The sequence below is a fragment of the Esox lucius genome, chromosome 17 (assembly GCF_011004845.1).
Source record: "Esox lucius isolate fEsoLuc1 chromosome 17, fEsoLuc1.pri, whole genome shotgun sequence".
NCBI lineage: Eukaryota > Metazoa > Chordata > Actinopteri > Esociformes > Esocidae > Esox > Esox lucius.
Window position 1 is genome coordinate 10902347 of NC_047585.1, and position 15842 is coordinate 10918188.

At 45.1% G+C, this 15842-nt stretch overlaps 15 non-coding genes across 15 annotated transcripts; 10 read left to right on the top strand and 5 right to left on the bottom strand.

Moving 5' to 3' along the window:
- Window positions 1-5903: 5903 nt before the first annotated feature.
- Window positions 5904-5985, top strand: trnas-gcu. The gene has a single exon. It is a non-coding gene; the product is annotated as a tRNA-Ser (tRNA).
- Window positions 5986-6088: 103 nt separating this feature from the next.
- Window positions 6089-6160, top strand: trnap-ugg. Its single transcript has one exon. It is a non-coding gene; the product is annotated as a tRNA-Pro (tRNA).
- A 375-nt stretch (window positions 6161-6535) lies between these two features.
- On the bottom strand, window positions 6536-6617 carry trnas-aga. Its single transcript has one exon. It is a non-coding gene; the product is annotated as a tRNA-Ser (tRNA).
- A 1251-nt stretch (window positions 6618-7868) lies between these two features.
- Window positions 7869-7950, top strand: trnas-gcu. The gene has a single exon. It is a non-coding gene; the product is annotated as a tRNA-Ser (tRNA).
- A 103-nt stretch (window positions 7951-8053) lies between these two features.
- trnap-ugg lies at window positions 8054-8125 on the top strand. The gene has a single exon. It is a non-coding gene; the product is annotated as a tRNA-Pro (tRNA).
- Window positions 8126-8500: 375 nt separating this feature from the next.
- Window positions 8501-8582, bottom strand: trnas-aga. Its single transcript has one exon. It is a non-coding gene; the product is annotated as a tRNA-Ser (tRNA).
- A 1252-nt stretch (window positions 8583-9834) lies between these two features.
- On the top strand, window positions 9835-9916 carry trnas-gcu. Its single transcript has one exon. It is a non-coding gene; the product is annotated as a tRNA-Ser (tRNA).
- Window positions 9917-10057: 141 nt separating this feature from the next.
- Window positions 10058-10129, top strand: trnap-ugg. The gene has a single exon. It is a non-coding gene; the product is annotated as a tRNA-Pro (tRNA).
- Window positions 10130-10506: 377 nt separating this feature from the next.
- Window positions 10507-10588, bottom strand: trnas-aga. Its single transcript has one exon. It is a non-coding gene; the product is annotated as a tRNA-Ser (tRNA).
- A 1252-nt stretch (window positions 10589-11840) lies between these two features.
- On the top strand, window positions 11841-11922 carry trnas-gcu. The gene has a single exon. It is a non-coding gene; the product is annotated as a tRNA-Ser (tRNA).
- Window positions 11923-12063: 141 nt separating this feature from the next.
- On the top strand, window positions 12064-12135 carry trnap-ugg. Its single transcript has one exon. It is a non-coding gene; the product is annotated as a tRNA-Pro (tRNA).
- Window positions 12136-12510: 375 nt separating this feature from the next.
- trnas-aga lies at window positions 12511-12592 on the bottom strand. Its single transcript has one exon. It is a non-coding gene; the product is annotated as a tRNA-Ser (tRNA).
- Window positions 12593-13844: 1252 nt separating this feature from the next.
- trnas-gcu lies at window positions 13845-13926 on the top strand. Its single transcript has one exon. It is a non-coding gene; the product is annotated as a tRNA-Ser (tRNA).
- A 141-nt stretch (window positions 13927-14067) lies between these two features.
- Window positions 14068-14139, top strand: trnap-ugg. Its single transcript has one exon. It is a non-coding gene; the product is annotated as a tRNA-Pro (tRNA).
- A 375-nt stretch (window positions 14140-14514) lies between these two features.
- trnas-aga lies at window positions 14515-14596 on the bottom strand. Its single transcript has one exon. It is a non-coding gene; the product is annotated as a tRNA-Ser (tRNA).
- Window positions 14597-15842: the final 1246 nt, after the last annotated feature.

Below are 15842 nucleotides of genomic sequence, written 5' to 3' on the forward strand. Positions count from 1 at the left end.
GCCTCCAGGCTGTGGTGCAAGTATGTGACGATCAGTATCTAATTTTCACTGTGTCAAAAAAGGGTAAAAGAAAATAGTCTAGAAAGTATTGTTGTTATCATCCAGGTTACTCATGTTTTAAGTATTGATTTAGTAGGTAGTAGTAAAAACAAATCCAACCAACATAGTGTAATGCTTTCGTCTTATCAGGAGATTGTGCTAAAGTGTATAATATACATTTTTTATGGTCTTACAAGAATTAATATGATAGGTGTGATTAGACCACAATAAATTAGGCTTCTGGAGGAATATTGCAGTTCTCACTTTAAAAAAGACAGTGATAGATTGCAAGTGATCATAATTAAGGGCAGAAATGTCCTTAACTCATCTGAAACATTAATATTATTTGTTGTTATTGTAATTGTATATTATTTTGTATTACATGTTCAAGGTTGTTCTTAGACAATGACAATTGAGTCATTAAGGAAGCTGTTATCAAAGGAAATATGGATCACGAGCCCCAGCCATAACCCCCATCTGTTATTGTTATAGACTCAACCTAACCCCTCTCTCTAGCATCAATAGTCTCTGTGAAGCAGAAAGGATTCCCCTCATTGGGTTTGTAGTGTACTATTTGTGGTACTAAGAGGACCTCTGCTGGCCACTGTTGGACATCATTTTAATATAGTTTTACTTTGAATAAGGTTGATAACCGGAGGAAGAGAAAAGGAGCAAGAGCGAGAAAGTGAACGACAGTTTGAGAGAACTTTCTGGCAAAACTAAAACAGAGTGCTACACTGATGTTTTCCTTTTTGTTGAATGACCCTCTGGTCAAAGCAGAATGCTTTCAGGTCAAAGGCAGTGTCCCTGCTCATAATAATGCATAGCACCGGCTACCTGCTACTTCATCTACAGCTTGCTCATCTGTGGACTATACTTGTGATACTCACCCTCAACTTTTCAAAACAAATGATACATTGTTTAAATATCACACTCCCAGCTCCAGCTATTTTTGTTAAGCTAGAACTCTGTTATTTTGAACACACCTCTGCCTCAGCCCATTCACCGGAGCAGTTTATAATGTATAGGAGGGCTTGTCACTTATGATTTATGACTTGGGTGGGTTTGTCCATCAAATTATTTGACAGGTGGGTGGGACTTCTTGTGTGGTAGGGTGAGATTTCCTGTGCAACATATAATAAATGCCCAAGCGGGACTTACTGTATGACGTATGATAGGATGGAACATTCGTTGTGATATACAGCTCCACTGCACCTTTTTCTTTTCTTTCCAAAAAAGTTGAAAAGGAAGGTTTTGAGTGAGGAACTGAAGCGTTAAAATTAAGAGACCACTGCAAATTGAACACTTCTGTTCCTCTCTCAAAACATTCCTATTTAACTATTTTTGGAAATTAATGAAAAAGGTGCAGTGTTCTCTTAAATTTTCACAGGAGCTGTATGTCCGGTGAATGAAATATCACAGGGTGTGGTTTGACTATGTAACATTACAAACACGTGTGACAGAGAACCAAAGTGGGTATACTGCGTACAACAAGGGTGTGTCTAGGGTTCCCCAGGCCGTAACTTATAAGGTGGGGTTTTGGTGGACATCAGCTACTTTTGTCTCCACTCTTGTGTGACGGAGTACCATATCCGTACCTGTGAGATACATGGTGAGCTAGCTACAGTTGTTAGAGAGAGTGCATATGGTGTGTTTGCTGATATGGTTGGGGTGTAGACAGTGGCCAACAGCTGTCAGTGTTAGTTTAAAAGATTCTACTCAGTACTCTTTACCTCTGACTCCGTCTCCTGATTCAGAATCCTGGCCAGGGGTGTTACATTATTTACAAAAGGGTTCCCCATATATTGCACATAAAAGATAGCTAAGTAGGTAAAGTTGTTAGTTAGATTATAATCTGACATCACTGTCACAGTTTCTATTTTTAAATTTTATGTTAAAGCATACTTGTTGAAATAACTTTTACGAAAATAAATATAACCATGTTCATATTTTGTCAATAAAAATTCTCAGAGGCTTACTTTGAAATTTCAACCCGATGCCTGAGACATTCTAACATGATTTCTCATCTTATTTTTGCAAATAAAAAACAGCGATGTTGCTGCCCGTAATGTTGCAACTCATAATCATTCATGTATTGGTGCGAGATTGATTCCAGATGAACGAAAGCCTTGAATGCTTCAGGATGCCTTCATTTCCCGCCACTAATGAAGAGGCAGGACACGTGCAGGGGAGAACAGAGGACTTTTCCCTCTTGAATGTAAATGCAGATTGGCAGGTTTCCGCCTAAAAATACACACTAAAAAGTAACTGCTATTCATGTGCACTGATGTTGTCAGGACATACACAATTTTGGTATCATTTGAAAGAAGACACATGGGAGATGATGAGGAAATAATCAGAATATACACTGAACAAAATTATGAACTCAACACTTTTGTTTTTGCCCCCATTTATCATGAGCTGAACTCAAAGATCTAAGACTTTCTCTATGTACACAAAAGGCTAATTTCTCTCAAATATTATTCACAAATCTGTGTAAATATGTGTTAGTGAGCACTTCTCCTTTGCCGAGATAATCCATCCACCTCACAGGTGTGGCATATCAAGATGCTGATTAGACAGCATGATTATTGCACAGGTGTGCCTTAAGCTGGCCACAATAAAAGGCCACTATAAAATTTGCAGTTCCATCACACAGCACAATGCCACAGATGTCGCAAGTTTTGAGGGAGCATGCCATTGGCATGCTAACTGCAGGAATGTCCACCAGAGCTGGTGCCCACAATTCTTATTTTGGTTCAAATAACATTGTTTTAAAACATTAGATAACACACTCAAACATGCAACGTATCATAATTATTTTGCGCACCTTTTTTTTTTAAATGTAAGTAATCCAAAAGTAATCAAATTTATTTCCTAAAGTATATGTAATCCAATTACAATATTTTAGATGGTAACGAAACGGAAACATCCAAACTACATTCCAGTCCAATAACAGTACACACACCGCCTTGCATAGCTAGTGTGATATAACTTTGAAATTGAGAAGCAATATTTGATGTTTTGATGTTATTATCATATCATAATCATATTATCATAATGAGTTTATATTCATTTCTATGGTGGTTTCATTTAGTATGCTGTGACCTAGGTAAACGAGTAATTTACAGACCATAGGGTCCTCTGTTTATCTGTTGATGAGATCTTAGCTTTACCAGAGAATGACCTAGCATCTGTTCTGTGTTCAATGTGTGAGTAATTTGAGTAGGGGGTGTGGCCATTGACAAAGTTACAAAGAGGCCTGTCGTACCTAGATTCTTGGATTACTCGGAGTGAGGTCATACTAGGTGGCTGTATATCGATTATCCCCAAAAAACCTTATTACATTTATGACATGCATTTTTATGGATTATTTTTGTTATTATTCTGTCTCTCACTGTTCAAATAAACCTTCCATAAAAATTATAGACTGATCATATCTTTGTCAGTGGGCAAATGTACAAAATCTGCATGGGATCAAATACTTTTTAGCAGTTTATTTGCAAATAGAGACACGTGTCAAAAGCTTACAGAATAACCCTCTGAGGAATCACTGAGGTAAATACATTAACACTAATTATTACAGTTAAAAGGGGTGTGGTAAGATGCTGCCCAGCTGTCTTATTTCACCCAGGTTTTACCCAAAGGGTGGGCTGTCCCCCCACCTTATCCTCCCTGCCATAATGTTTACTGTTGTGTTTACCTTAAGAAGCCCAATTGACCCTACTTCCCTCCAAGGGCCACATTCCTAAGGAACAAAGGACAGATACCCTTATTGGTTTAGGCAGATAAACAGATGGTCAGAGTACCTAATGATCCTCTGATATTATTGATAGAGGTGGTATTATAGAGGTGGAATGGGGGAATGGGCTTTCAAAAGGGAACAGGTATCACAGGCAGAAGCAGGATGAGCTACCCAAGGAAGGCCAGCACCAACACTAGGTATATGACATGTCTACCATAAATAAAATATGATGTGTGTAGTTAAAAAGGGACAAGAAAATATTACACCTTGGGTTGAAAATTGGAGGTGAAGGGATAGATACATCACTAAAACTTGTTAGTTAAATTTCTCCTCTCATGGGTGATATCTATAAAGTTGACAGAAGAGATGGAGGAGAGGAGGAATGGAAAAAAAAGGTGGGGGCAAACAGGAAACTCAAACAGTGGGCAGGGATCAGTGAGGGTTATTCCCATTCATAAAGTTCCGGTTGATAGAGAGGCAGAGACCAATACTAACAAGATACTTCAATACTTATTTTAATATATCATCATCAGCGACGTTGTTAACAGCAGCATGGGGGTTAGTAGAGCAAGCCGGAAAAGGTTTTAGTTTGGTAACGGTGCTGCCAGCGAGTTTGGCCAGGACCAAACTCACTGAGAGCGGAGGTTGGTGTCATGAGCAGAACCAAGAATGGGCCATCATATTTATTGTCCAAAGATGGTGAAACTTTTTACCATTACTTGGCAACCCGGGTTGATTATAGGGACACAGGAGAGATTATGCCAAGTGTTTTCTGCATCTTTTAGAGCCTGTGAGGGCATTACGATTAAACAGTTTTGAGGGATTTGTTCTGAGACTCAACAACTCCACTACTCTGTAGATAATGTCGTGGAAAACCAAGTCCACAACGACTAAAACAAAAAGCACTTCAACTCAGGAACTTGTGAATCCAATAGACTTTAATGAAAATCATACAAGAATGACAGACATTAAAGCCAGGTCCTTCTGCAGATACAACCCCAATTCTAAGTCTGGGACCATGGCTTTTATACAAAAACGTTTACCCATAACGCCATCTGACCATTCTTAGAGAGTCCCCTGAAATGGGGCCCTCTCCCTTGTTCTCTGTTTCTTCCTGAGTGTTCTTAATTAAGACTTGCTTACTCATGGTTCATTTTTGGGTCGTCCTTCCAATGAACTCAACACAGTCATACATTTTAGGGTTGTAACTGTCTGTGTACAGGAGGATACTATATTAGGGAGGCTACTCATGGTGACCCCTGGGTCAAGATGCACATATCATGATGAGAGCTCACTGTCCAGCCGAGTGTGTGGGTGGAGTATATCATGAGGGAAGTCGCTGTCAGTGTGTCTGGATTTCACATTAATAATATTTCATAAAGTGATTAATTAAACATGCATATTGATATATTCATAACACGTGTAATTATAGGCAACTTACAGAAAAATCCCTCACAATAATAAGGGATATAAGGGATCACTGTCAATGGAGTACAGCACATCCCACCTACAAAACACTCCAACCACCTAGAGAAAAGATCCATTACGGCAAGAAAATACTTATAACCACAACTGTTGGGTAGTGGGCCGATGAAATCAATCTGGAGATGCGTAAACGGTCCTATGGACTGATGGGCATGTCCTATGGCAATCTTTTCGTTAATGATAGTGGGTTTGGTCTTTAGTGGGTTACAGTCTCTCTTCATGTCTGGCCAAAACCAAGTCTGAAATTGTAAGTGTTGGGTTTTAGCTGCTCCGAAATGTCCTGTTTGGTAATACAGATCGATCAACTTGGTCCGATATACAGAAGGAGCGATTACCAAATTATTCAGAACCTAGACTCCGTTTTCCTGTTGTACTGCACCCATGTGTTTCCACATGTCCTTATCCTCCACGGGGTCATGCTTGTAACAATCCACCTGATCCTCCTCAGAAGCTGTTCTATCATGTACTGGGAATAAGGGAACCACATCAGCAAAGGTCAATTTAGCTCAACCACCCCACCTGACTCTACCCCACCTCGTTGCATGGAAACACCATCCTTCCCATTTCACTGATTTCCGGTCAGTGAACACGCCTTAACAATAATGCGTAACAAACAGTCCTGTCCAGGAGGAATGACGAGGTGGCCGAGTGGTTAAGGCGATGGACTGCTAATCCATTGTGCTTTGCATGCATGGGTTCGAATCCCATCCCCGTCGTGGTGTTGTTGCCCTTTTCCGCCTTGCTCTGTCCCTAGTAGCTATCCCCCTCAAATACATTTAAGACTATTCCTGAAAATTGAAATCCCAATGGCTTTCCTGAGGCTCGTTGGTCTAGGGGTATGATTCTCGCTTTGGGTGCGAGAGGTCCCGGGTTCAAATCCCGGACGAGCCCTTTAGTACGTGTACAGTTGAAAGGAAAAGACCTGTGGTCCTGAAGATATGCAGTTCTGGAAGCAATTACGAGACCGTGGCATAACTTTCTTTCCTTTCCAAAAAAGTTGAAAAGGAAAGTTTTGAGTGAGGAACAGAAGCCTTCAATTTGCAGTGGTCTCTTCATTTGAACCCTTCTGTTCCTCACTCAAAACCTTCCTTTTCGACTTTTTTGGGAAGGAAAGAAAAAGGTGCAGTGCTCCAATCTCGGACGAGCCCTGAGCAGCAAACTACAAAAAAATCCACAGTATGCGAGAGAGAATGCAAAAGTGCACACCACGCTAGAGATCTACTCGTCATAAAGTTCAGGATCCACCAGGGACTTGCACAAACGGTACGTTGTCGGCAGGATTCGAACCTGCACGGGAAGATCCCAATGGATTTCTAGTCCATCGCCTTAACCACTCGGCCACGACAACCACTACTCCTGGAAGGCGGGTTTCTCGTCGGCGTACAGATATGTCGTCAGCTTACGTACACGCTTTCGACCTTGCCACTGTCAGCAATTGTGAAGAACCAACCGAGCATGCACATTACTTGAATGACAAAGGGATTACTGAGGGATTGTGTCATTAACATGGTGCGACATGACAAGTCTACGTGGGCTATAGCAGAATCCTCAATTCGCCACATTCAATTTAGTCTGGATTATTCCACCTGCTTTCCGGGCTCATTAGCCCCAATCTCTAGGGCAGAAGGTGTAAAAAGGATGCATTTCCCATTGGTGTATACAAAGAGAGATATCAACACGCAGCGATTGCCATCAGGCGGTTAACAAACACAGCAGTGCGGCACACTTTGCAGGTGACTGGCCGGCGCAAAAGCTTGTCAGGAGTGGGATTTGAACCCACGCCACCAGGGGAGACGGCGACCTGAATGCAGCGCCTTAGACCGCTCGGCGGAGGGTTTGTGGAGGGCTTACTCGTGCTGTGTTTTACGCTTCCACCGGCAATGTAATACACGACCTAGACAGTAGACTTGCAGCGTAAAACCCTAGCACCAGCAATGTAACACAACGGATCTGGATGTAGACCAGGCCTGAAACGCATCCTGTGTAGTAGTGATCGGAGAGTTTTTGACATATTGCGACCCGTAGGTCGCTCAGAGACACACCCTTTTCGACGTGCTCCATCGGAGGAACGGCTAGATGAATAATCCACACAGGTATGCTAGCTGTGTGCAGTTTTTCAATCAGCAATTGTACACTTTGATGTCTCCCATAGACAATACATTGCCTACTCATCGGGGGTTGGACTAGTCTATCTGATATGATCCGTATTCTCCTGCATCCACAGGAAGTCACTTGTGACCCCCATAATGTGTTACAAAGGCCTCCCATAGACAATACTTTGCCTACTCCTCGAATTTCAACTCAAGCATGTACGATATTTAGCGTCCTGCAGCCACATTTCTGAGAAAAAGGCTGAATGCTCCTTGTCAATTAGGCATGGGATTGGTTTTTGCATAGAAAATTATGCAGAGGAGGGATTTTCACCCACGCTCCCGTGGTGAATGGAGCCTCAAACCAGCGCCTTCGACCGCTCAACCACCCCACCTGACTCTACCCCACCTTGTTGCATGGAAACACCATCCTTCCCATTTCACTGATTTCCGGTCAGTGAACACGCCTTAACAATAATGCGTAACAAACAGTCCTGTCCTGGAGGAATGACGAGGTGGCCGAGTGGTTAAGGCGATGGACTGCTAATCCATTGTGCTTTGCACGCATGGGTTCGAATCCCATCCCCGTCGTGGTGCTGTTGCCCTTTTCCGCCTTGCTCGGTCCCTAGTAGCTATCCCCCTCAAATACATTTAAGACTATTCCTGAAAATTGAAATCCCAATGGCTTTCCTGAGGCTCGTTGGTCTAGGGGTATGATTCTCGCTTTGGGTGCGAGAGGTCCCGGGTTCAAATCCCGGACGAGCCCTTTAGTACGTGTACAGTTGAAAGGAAAAGACCTGTGGTCCTGAAGATATGCAGTTCTGGAAGCAATTACGAGACCGTGGCATAACTTTCTTTCCTTTCCAAAAAAGTTGAAAAGGAAAGTTTTGAGTGAGGAACAGAAGCCTTCAATTTGCAGTGGTCTCTTCATTTGAACCCTTCTGTTCCTCACTCAAAACCTTCCTTTTCGACTTTTTTGGGAAGGAAAGAAAAAGGTGCAGTGCTCCAATCTCGGACGAGCCCTGAGCAGCAAACTACAAAAAAATCCACAGTATGCGAGAGAGAATGCAAAAGTGCAGACCACGCTAGAGATCTACTCGTCATAAAGTTCAGGATCCACCAGGGACTTGCACAAACGGTACGTTGTCGGCAGGATTCAAACCTGCGCGGGAAGATCCCAATGGATTTCTAGTCCATCGCCTTAACCACTCGGCCACGACAACCACTACCCCTGGAAGGCGGGTTTCTCGTCGGCGTACAGATATGTCGTCAGCTTACGTACACGCTTTCGACCTTGCCACTGTCAGCAATTGTGAAGAACCAACCGAGCATGCACATTACTTGAATGACAAAGGGATTACTGAGGGATTGTGTCATTAACATGGTGCGACATGACAAGTCTACGTGGGCTATAGCAGAATCCTCAATTCGCCACATTCAATTTAGTCTGGATTATTCCACCTGCTTTCCGGGCTCATTAGCCCCAATCTCTAGGGCAGAAGGTGTAAAAAGGATGCATTTCCCATTGGTGTATACAAAGAGAGATATCAACACGCAGCGATTGCCATCAGGCGGTTAACAAACACAGCAGTGCGGCACACTTTGCAGGTGACTGGCCGGCGCAAAAAGCTTGTCAGGAGTGGGATTTGAACCCACGCCACCAGGGGAGACGGCGACCTGAATGCAGCGCCTTAGACCGCTCGGCGGAGGGTTTGTGGAGGGCTTACTCGTGCTGTGTATTACGCTTCCACCGGCAATGTAATACACGACCTAGACAGTAGACTTGCAGCGTAAAACCCTAGCACCAGCAATGTAACACAACGGATCTGGATGTAGACCAGGCCTGAAACGCATCCTGTGTAGTAGTGATCGGAGAGTTTTTGACATATTGCGACCCGTAGGTCGCTCAGAGACACACCCTTTTCGACGTGCTCCATCGGAGGAACGGCTAGATGAATAATCCACACAGGTATGCTAGCTGTGTGCAGTTTTTCAATCAGCAATTGTACACTTTGATGTCTCCCATAGACAATACATTGCCTACTCATCGGGGGTTGGACTAGTCTATCTGATATGATCCGTATTCTCCTGCATCCACAGGAAGTCACTTGTGACCCCCATAATGTGTTACAAAGGCCTCCCATAGACAATACTTTGCCTACTCCTCGAATTTCAACTCAAGCATGTACGATATTTAGCGTCCTGCAGCCACATTTCTGAGAAAAAGGCTGAATGCTCCTTGTCAATTAGGCATGGGATTGGTTTTTGCATAGAAAATTATGCAGAGGAGGGATTTTCACCCACGCTCCCGTGGTGAATGGAGCCTCAAACCAGCGCCTTCGACCGCTCAACCACCCCACCTGACTCTACCCCACCTCGTTGCATGGAAACACCATCCTTCCCATTTCACTGATTTCCGGTCAGTGAACACGCCTTAACAATAATGCGTAACAAACAGTCCTGTCCAGGAGGAATGACGATGTGGCTGAGTGGTTAAGGCGATGGACTGCTAATCCATTGTGCTTTGCACGCATGGGTTCGAATCCCATCCCCGTCGTGGTGCTGTTGCCCTTTTCCGCCTTGCTCGGTCCCTAGTAGCTATCCCCCTCAAATACATCTAAGACTATTCCTGAAAGAAAGTTATGAAAGTTAAGAAAGTTACTATTCCTGAAAATTGAAATCCCAATGGCTTTCCTGTGGCTCGTTGGTCTAGGGGTATGATTCTTGCTTTGGGTGCGAGAGGTCCCGGGTTCAAATCCCGGACGAGCCCTTTAGTACGTGTACAGTTGAAAGGAAAAGACCTGTGGTCCTGAAGATATGCAGTTCTGGAAGAAATTACGAGACCGTGGCAGTAACTTTCTTTCCTTTCCAAAAAAGTTGAAAAGGGAAAGTTATGAGTGAGGAACAGAAGCCTTCAATTTGCAGTGGTCTCTTCATTTGAACCCTTCTGTTCCTCACTCAAAACCTTCCTTTTCGACTTTTTTGGGAAGGAAAGAAAAAGGTGCAGTGCTCCAATCTCGGACGAGCCCTGAGCAGCAAACTACAAAAAAATCCACAGTATGCGAGAGAGAATGCAAAAGTGCAGACCACGCTAGAGATCTACTCGTCATAAAGTTCAGGATCCACCAGGGACTTGCACAAACGGTACGTTGTCGGCAGGATTCGAACCTGCGCGGGAAGATCCCAATGGATTTCTAGTCCATCGCCTTAACCACTCGGCCACGACAACCACTACTCCTGGAAGGCGGGTTTCTCGTCGGCGTACAGATATGTCGTCAGCTTACGTACACGCTTTCGACCTTGCCACTGTCAGCAATTGTGAAGAACCAACCGAGCATGCACATTACTTGAATGACAAAGGGATTACTGAGGGATTGTGTCATTAACATGGTGCGACATGACAAGTCTACGTGGGCTATAGCAGAATCCTCAATTCGCCACATTCAATTTAGTCTGGATTATTCCACCTGCTTTCCGGGCTCATTAGCCCCAATCTCTAGGGCAGAAGGTGTAAAAAGGATGCATTTCCCATTGGTGTATACAAAGAGAGATATCAACACGCAGCGATTGCCATCAGGCGGTTAACAAACACAGCAGTGCGGCACACTTTGCAGGTGACTGGCCGGCGCAAAAAGCTTGTCAGGAGTGGGATTTGAACCCACGCCACCAGGGGAGACGGCGACCTGAATGCAGCGCCTTAGACCGCTCGGCGGAGGGTTTGTGGAGGGCTTACTCGTGCTGTGTATTACGCTTCCACCGGCAATGTAATACACGACCTAGACAGTAGACTTGCAGCGTAAAACCCTAGCACCAGCAATGTAACACAACGGATCTGGATGTAGACCAGGCCTGAAACGCATCCTGTGCAGTAGTGATCGGAGAGTTTTTGACATATTGCGACCCGTAGGTCGCTCAGAGACACACCCTTTTCGACGTGCTCCATCGGAGGAACGGCTAGATGAATAATCCACACAGTTATGCTAGCTGTGTGCAGTTTTTCAATCAGCAATTGTACACTTTGATGTCTCCCATAGACAATACATTGCCTACTCATCGGGGGTTGGACTAGTCTATCTGATATGATCCGTATTCTCCTGCATCCACAGGAAGTCACTTGTGACCCCCATAATGTGTTACAAAGGCCTCCCATAGACAATACTTTGCCTACTCCTCGAATTTCAACTCAAGCATGTACGATATTTAGCGTCCTGCAGCCACATTTCTGAGAAAAAGGCTGAATGCTCCTTGTCAATTAGGCATGGGATTGGTTTTTGCATAGAGAATTATGCAGAGGAGGGATTTTCACCCACGCTCCCGTGGTGAATGGAGCCTCAAACCAGCGCCTTCGACTGCTCAACCACCCCACCTGACTCTACCCCACCTCGTTGCATGGAAACACCATCCTTCCCATTTCACTGATTTCCGGTCAGTGAACACGCCTTAACAATAATGCGTAACAAACAGTCCTGTCCAGGAGGAATGACGAGGTGGCCGAGTGGTTAAGGCGATGGACTGCTAATCCATTGTGCTTTGCACGCATGGGTTCGAATCCCATCCCCGTCGTGGTGCTGTTGCCCTTTTCCGCCTTGCTCGGTCCCTAGTAGCTATCCCCCTCAAATACATCTAAGACTATTCCTGAAAGAAAGTTATGAAAGTTAAGAAAGTTACTATTCCTGAAAATTGAAATCCCAATGGCTTTCCTGAGGCTCGTTGGTCTAGGGGTATGATTCTCGCTTTGGGTGCGAGAGGTCCCGGGTTCAAATCCCGGACGAGCCCTTTAGTATGTGTACAGTTGAAAGGAAAAGACCTGTGGTCCTGAAGATATGCAGTTCTGGAAGCCATTACGAGACCGTGGCATAACTTTCTTTCCTTTCCAAAAAAGTTGAAAAGGAAAGTTTTGAGTGAGGAACAGAAGCCTTCAATTTGCAGTGGTCTCTTCATTTGAACCCTTCTGTTCCTCACTCAAAACCTTCCTTTTCGACTTTTTTGGGAAGGAAAGAAAAAGGTGCAGTGCTCCAATCTCGGACGAGCCCTGAGCAGCAAACTACAAAAAAATCCACAGTATGCGAGAGAGAATGCAAAAGTGCACACCACGCTAGAGATCTACTCGTCATAAAGTTCAGGATCCACCAGGGACTTGCACAAACGGTACGTTGTCAGCAGGATTCAAACCTGCGCGGGAAGATCCCAATGGATTTCTAGTCCATCGCCTTAACCACTCGGCCACGACAACCACTACTCCTGGAAGGCGGGTTTCTCGTCGGCGTACAGATATGTCGTCAGCTTACGTACACGCTTTCGACCTTGCCACTGTCAGCAATTGTGAAGAACCAACCGAGCATGCACATTACTTGAATGACAAAGGGATTACTGAGGGATTGTGTCATTAACATGGTGCGACATGACAAGTCTACGTGGGCTATAGCAGAATCCTCAATTCGCCACATTCAATTTAGTCTGGATTATTCCACCTGCTTTCCGGGCTCATTAGCCCCAATCTCTAGGGCAGAAGGTGTAAAAAGGATGCATTTCCCATTGGTGTATACAAAGAGAGATATCAACACGCAGCGATTGCCATCAGGCGGTTAACAAACACAGCAGTGCGGCACACTTTGCAGGTGACTGGCCGGCGCAAAAAGCTTGTCAGGAGTGGGATTTGAACCCACGCCACCAGGGGAGACGGCGACCTGAATGCAGCGCCTTAGACCGCTCGGCGGAGGGTTTGTGGAGGGCTTACTCGTGCTGTGTATTACGCTTCCACCGGCAATGTAATACACGACCTAGACAGTAGACTTGCAGCGTAAAACCCTAGCACCAGCAATGTAACACAACGGATCTGGATGTAGACCAGGCCTGAAACGCATCCTGTGCAGTAGTGATCGGAGAGTTTTTGACATATTGCGACCCGTAGGTCGCTCAGAGACACACCCTTTTCGACGTGCTCCATCGGAGGAACGGCTAGATGAATAATCCACACAGTTATGCTAGCTGTGTGCAGTTTTTCAATCAGCAATTGTACACTTTGATGTCTCCCATAGACAATACATTGCCTACTCATCGGGGGTTGGACTAGTCTATCTGATATGATCCGTATTCTCCTGCATCCACAGGAAGTCACTTGTGACCCCCATAATGTGTTACAAAGGCCTCCCATAGACAATACTTTGCCTACTCCTCGAATTTCAACTCAAGCATGTACGATATTTAGCGTCCTGCAGCCACATTTCTGAGAAAAAGGCTGAATGCTCCTTGTCAATTAGGCATGGGATTGGTTTTTGCATAGAGAATTATGCAGAGGAGGGATTTTCACCCACGCTCCCGTGGTGAATGGAGCCTCAAACCAGCGCCTTCGACCGCTCAACCACCCCACCTGACTCTACCCCACCTCGTTGCATGGAAACACCATCCTTCCCATTTCACTGATTTCCGGTCAGTGAACACGCCTTAACAATAATGCGTAACAAACAGTCCTGTCCAGGAGGAATGACGAGGTGGCCGAGTGGTTAAGGCGATGGACTGCTAATCCATTGTGCTTTGCACGCATGGGTTCGAATCCCATCCCCGTCGTGGTGCTGTTGCCCTTTTCCGCCTTGCTCGGTCCCTAGTAGCTATCCCCCTCAAATACATCTAAGACTATTCCTGAAAGAAAGTTATGAAAGTTAAGAAAGTTACTATTCCTGAAAATTGAAATCCCAATGGCTTTCCTGTGGCTCGTTGGTCTAGGGGTATGATTCTCGCTTTGGGTGCGAGAGGTCCCGGGTTCAAATCCCGGACGAGCCCTTTAGTACGTGTACAGTTGAAAGGAAAAGACCTGTGGTCCTGAAGATATGCAGTTCTGGAAGCCATTACGAGACCGTGGCATAACTTTCTTTCCTTTCCAAAAAAGTTGAAAAGGAAAGTTTTGAGTGAGGAACAGAAGCCTTCAATTTGCAGTGGTCTCTTCATTTGAACCCTTCTGTTCCTCACTCAAAACCTTCCTTTTCGACTTTTTTGGGAAGGAAAGAAAAAGGTGCAGTGCTCCAATCTCGGACGAGCCCTGAGCAGCAAACTACAAAAAAATCCACAGTATGCGAGAGAGAATGCAAAAGTGCACACCACGCTAGAGATCTACTCGTCATAAAGTTCAGGATCCACCAGGGACTTGCACAAACGGTACGTTGTCGGCAGGATTCGAACCTGCGCGGGAAGATCCCAATGGATTTCTAGTCCATCGCCTTAACCACTCGGCCACGACAACCACTACTCCTGGAAGGCGGGTTTCTCGTCGGCGTACAGATATGTCGTCAGCTTACGTACACGCTTTCGACCTTGCCACTGTCAGCAATTGTGAAGAACCAACCGAGCATGCACATTACTTGAATGACAAAGGGATTACTGAGGGATTGTGTCATTAACATGGTGCGACATGACAAGTCTACGTGGGCTATAGCAGAATCCTCAATTCGCCACATTCAATTTAGTCTGGATTATTCCACCTGCTTTCCGGGCTCATTAGCCCCAATCTCTAGGGCAGAAGGTGTAAAAAGGATGCATTTCCCATTGGTGTATACAAAGAGAGATATCAACACGCAGCGATTGCCATCAGGCGGTTAACAAACACAGCAGTGCGGCACACTTTGCAGGTGACTGGCCGGCGCAAAAGCTTGTCAGGAGTGGGATTTGAACCCACGCCACCAGGGGAGACGGCGACCTGAATGCAGCGCCTTAGACCGCTCGGCGGAGGGTTTGTGGAGGGCTTACTCGTGCTGTGTATTACGCTTCCACCGGCAATGTAATACACGACCTAGACAGTAGACTTGCAGCGTAAAACCCTAGCACCAGCAATGTAACACAACGGATCTGGATGTAGACCAGGCCTGAAACGCATCCTGTGTAGTAGTGATCGGAGAGTTTTTGACATATTGCGACCCGTAGGTCGCTCAGAGACACACCCTTTTCGACGTGCTCCATCGGAGGAACGGCTAGATGAATAATCCACACAGGTATGCTAGCTGTGTGCAGTTTTTCAATCAGCAATTGTACACTTTGATGTCTCCCATAGACAATACATTGCCTACTCATCGGGGGTTGGACTAGTCTATCTGATATGATCCGTATTCTCCTGCATCCACAGGAAGTCACTTGTGACCCCCATAATGTGTTACAAAGGCCTCCCATAGACAATACTTTGCCTACTCCTCGAATTTCAACTCAAGCATGTACGATATTTAGCGTCCTGCAGCCACATTTCTGAGAAAAAGGCTGAATGCTCCTTGTCAATTAGGCATGGGATTGGTTTTTGCATAGAAAATTATGCAGAGGAGGGATTTTCACCCACGCTCCCGTGGTGAATGGAGCCTCAAACCAGCGCCTTCGACCGCTCAACCACCCCACCTGACTCTACCCCACCTCGTTGCATGGAAACACCATCCTTCCCATTTCACTGATTTCCGGTCAGTGAACACGCCTTAACAATAATGCGTAACAAACAGTCCTGTCCAGGA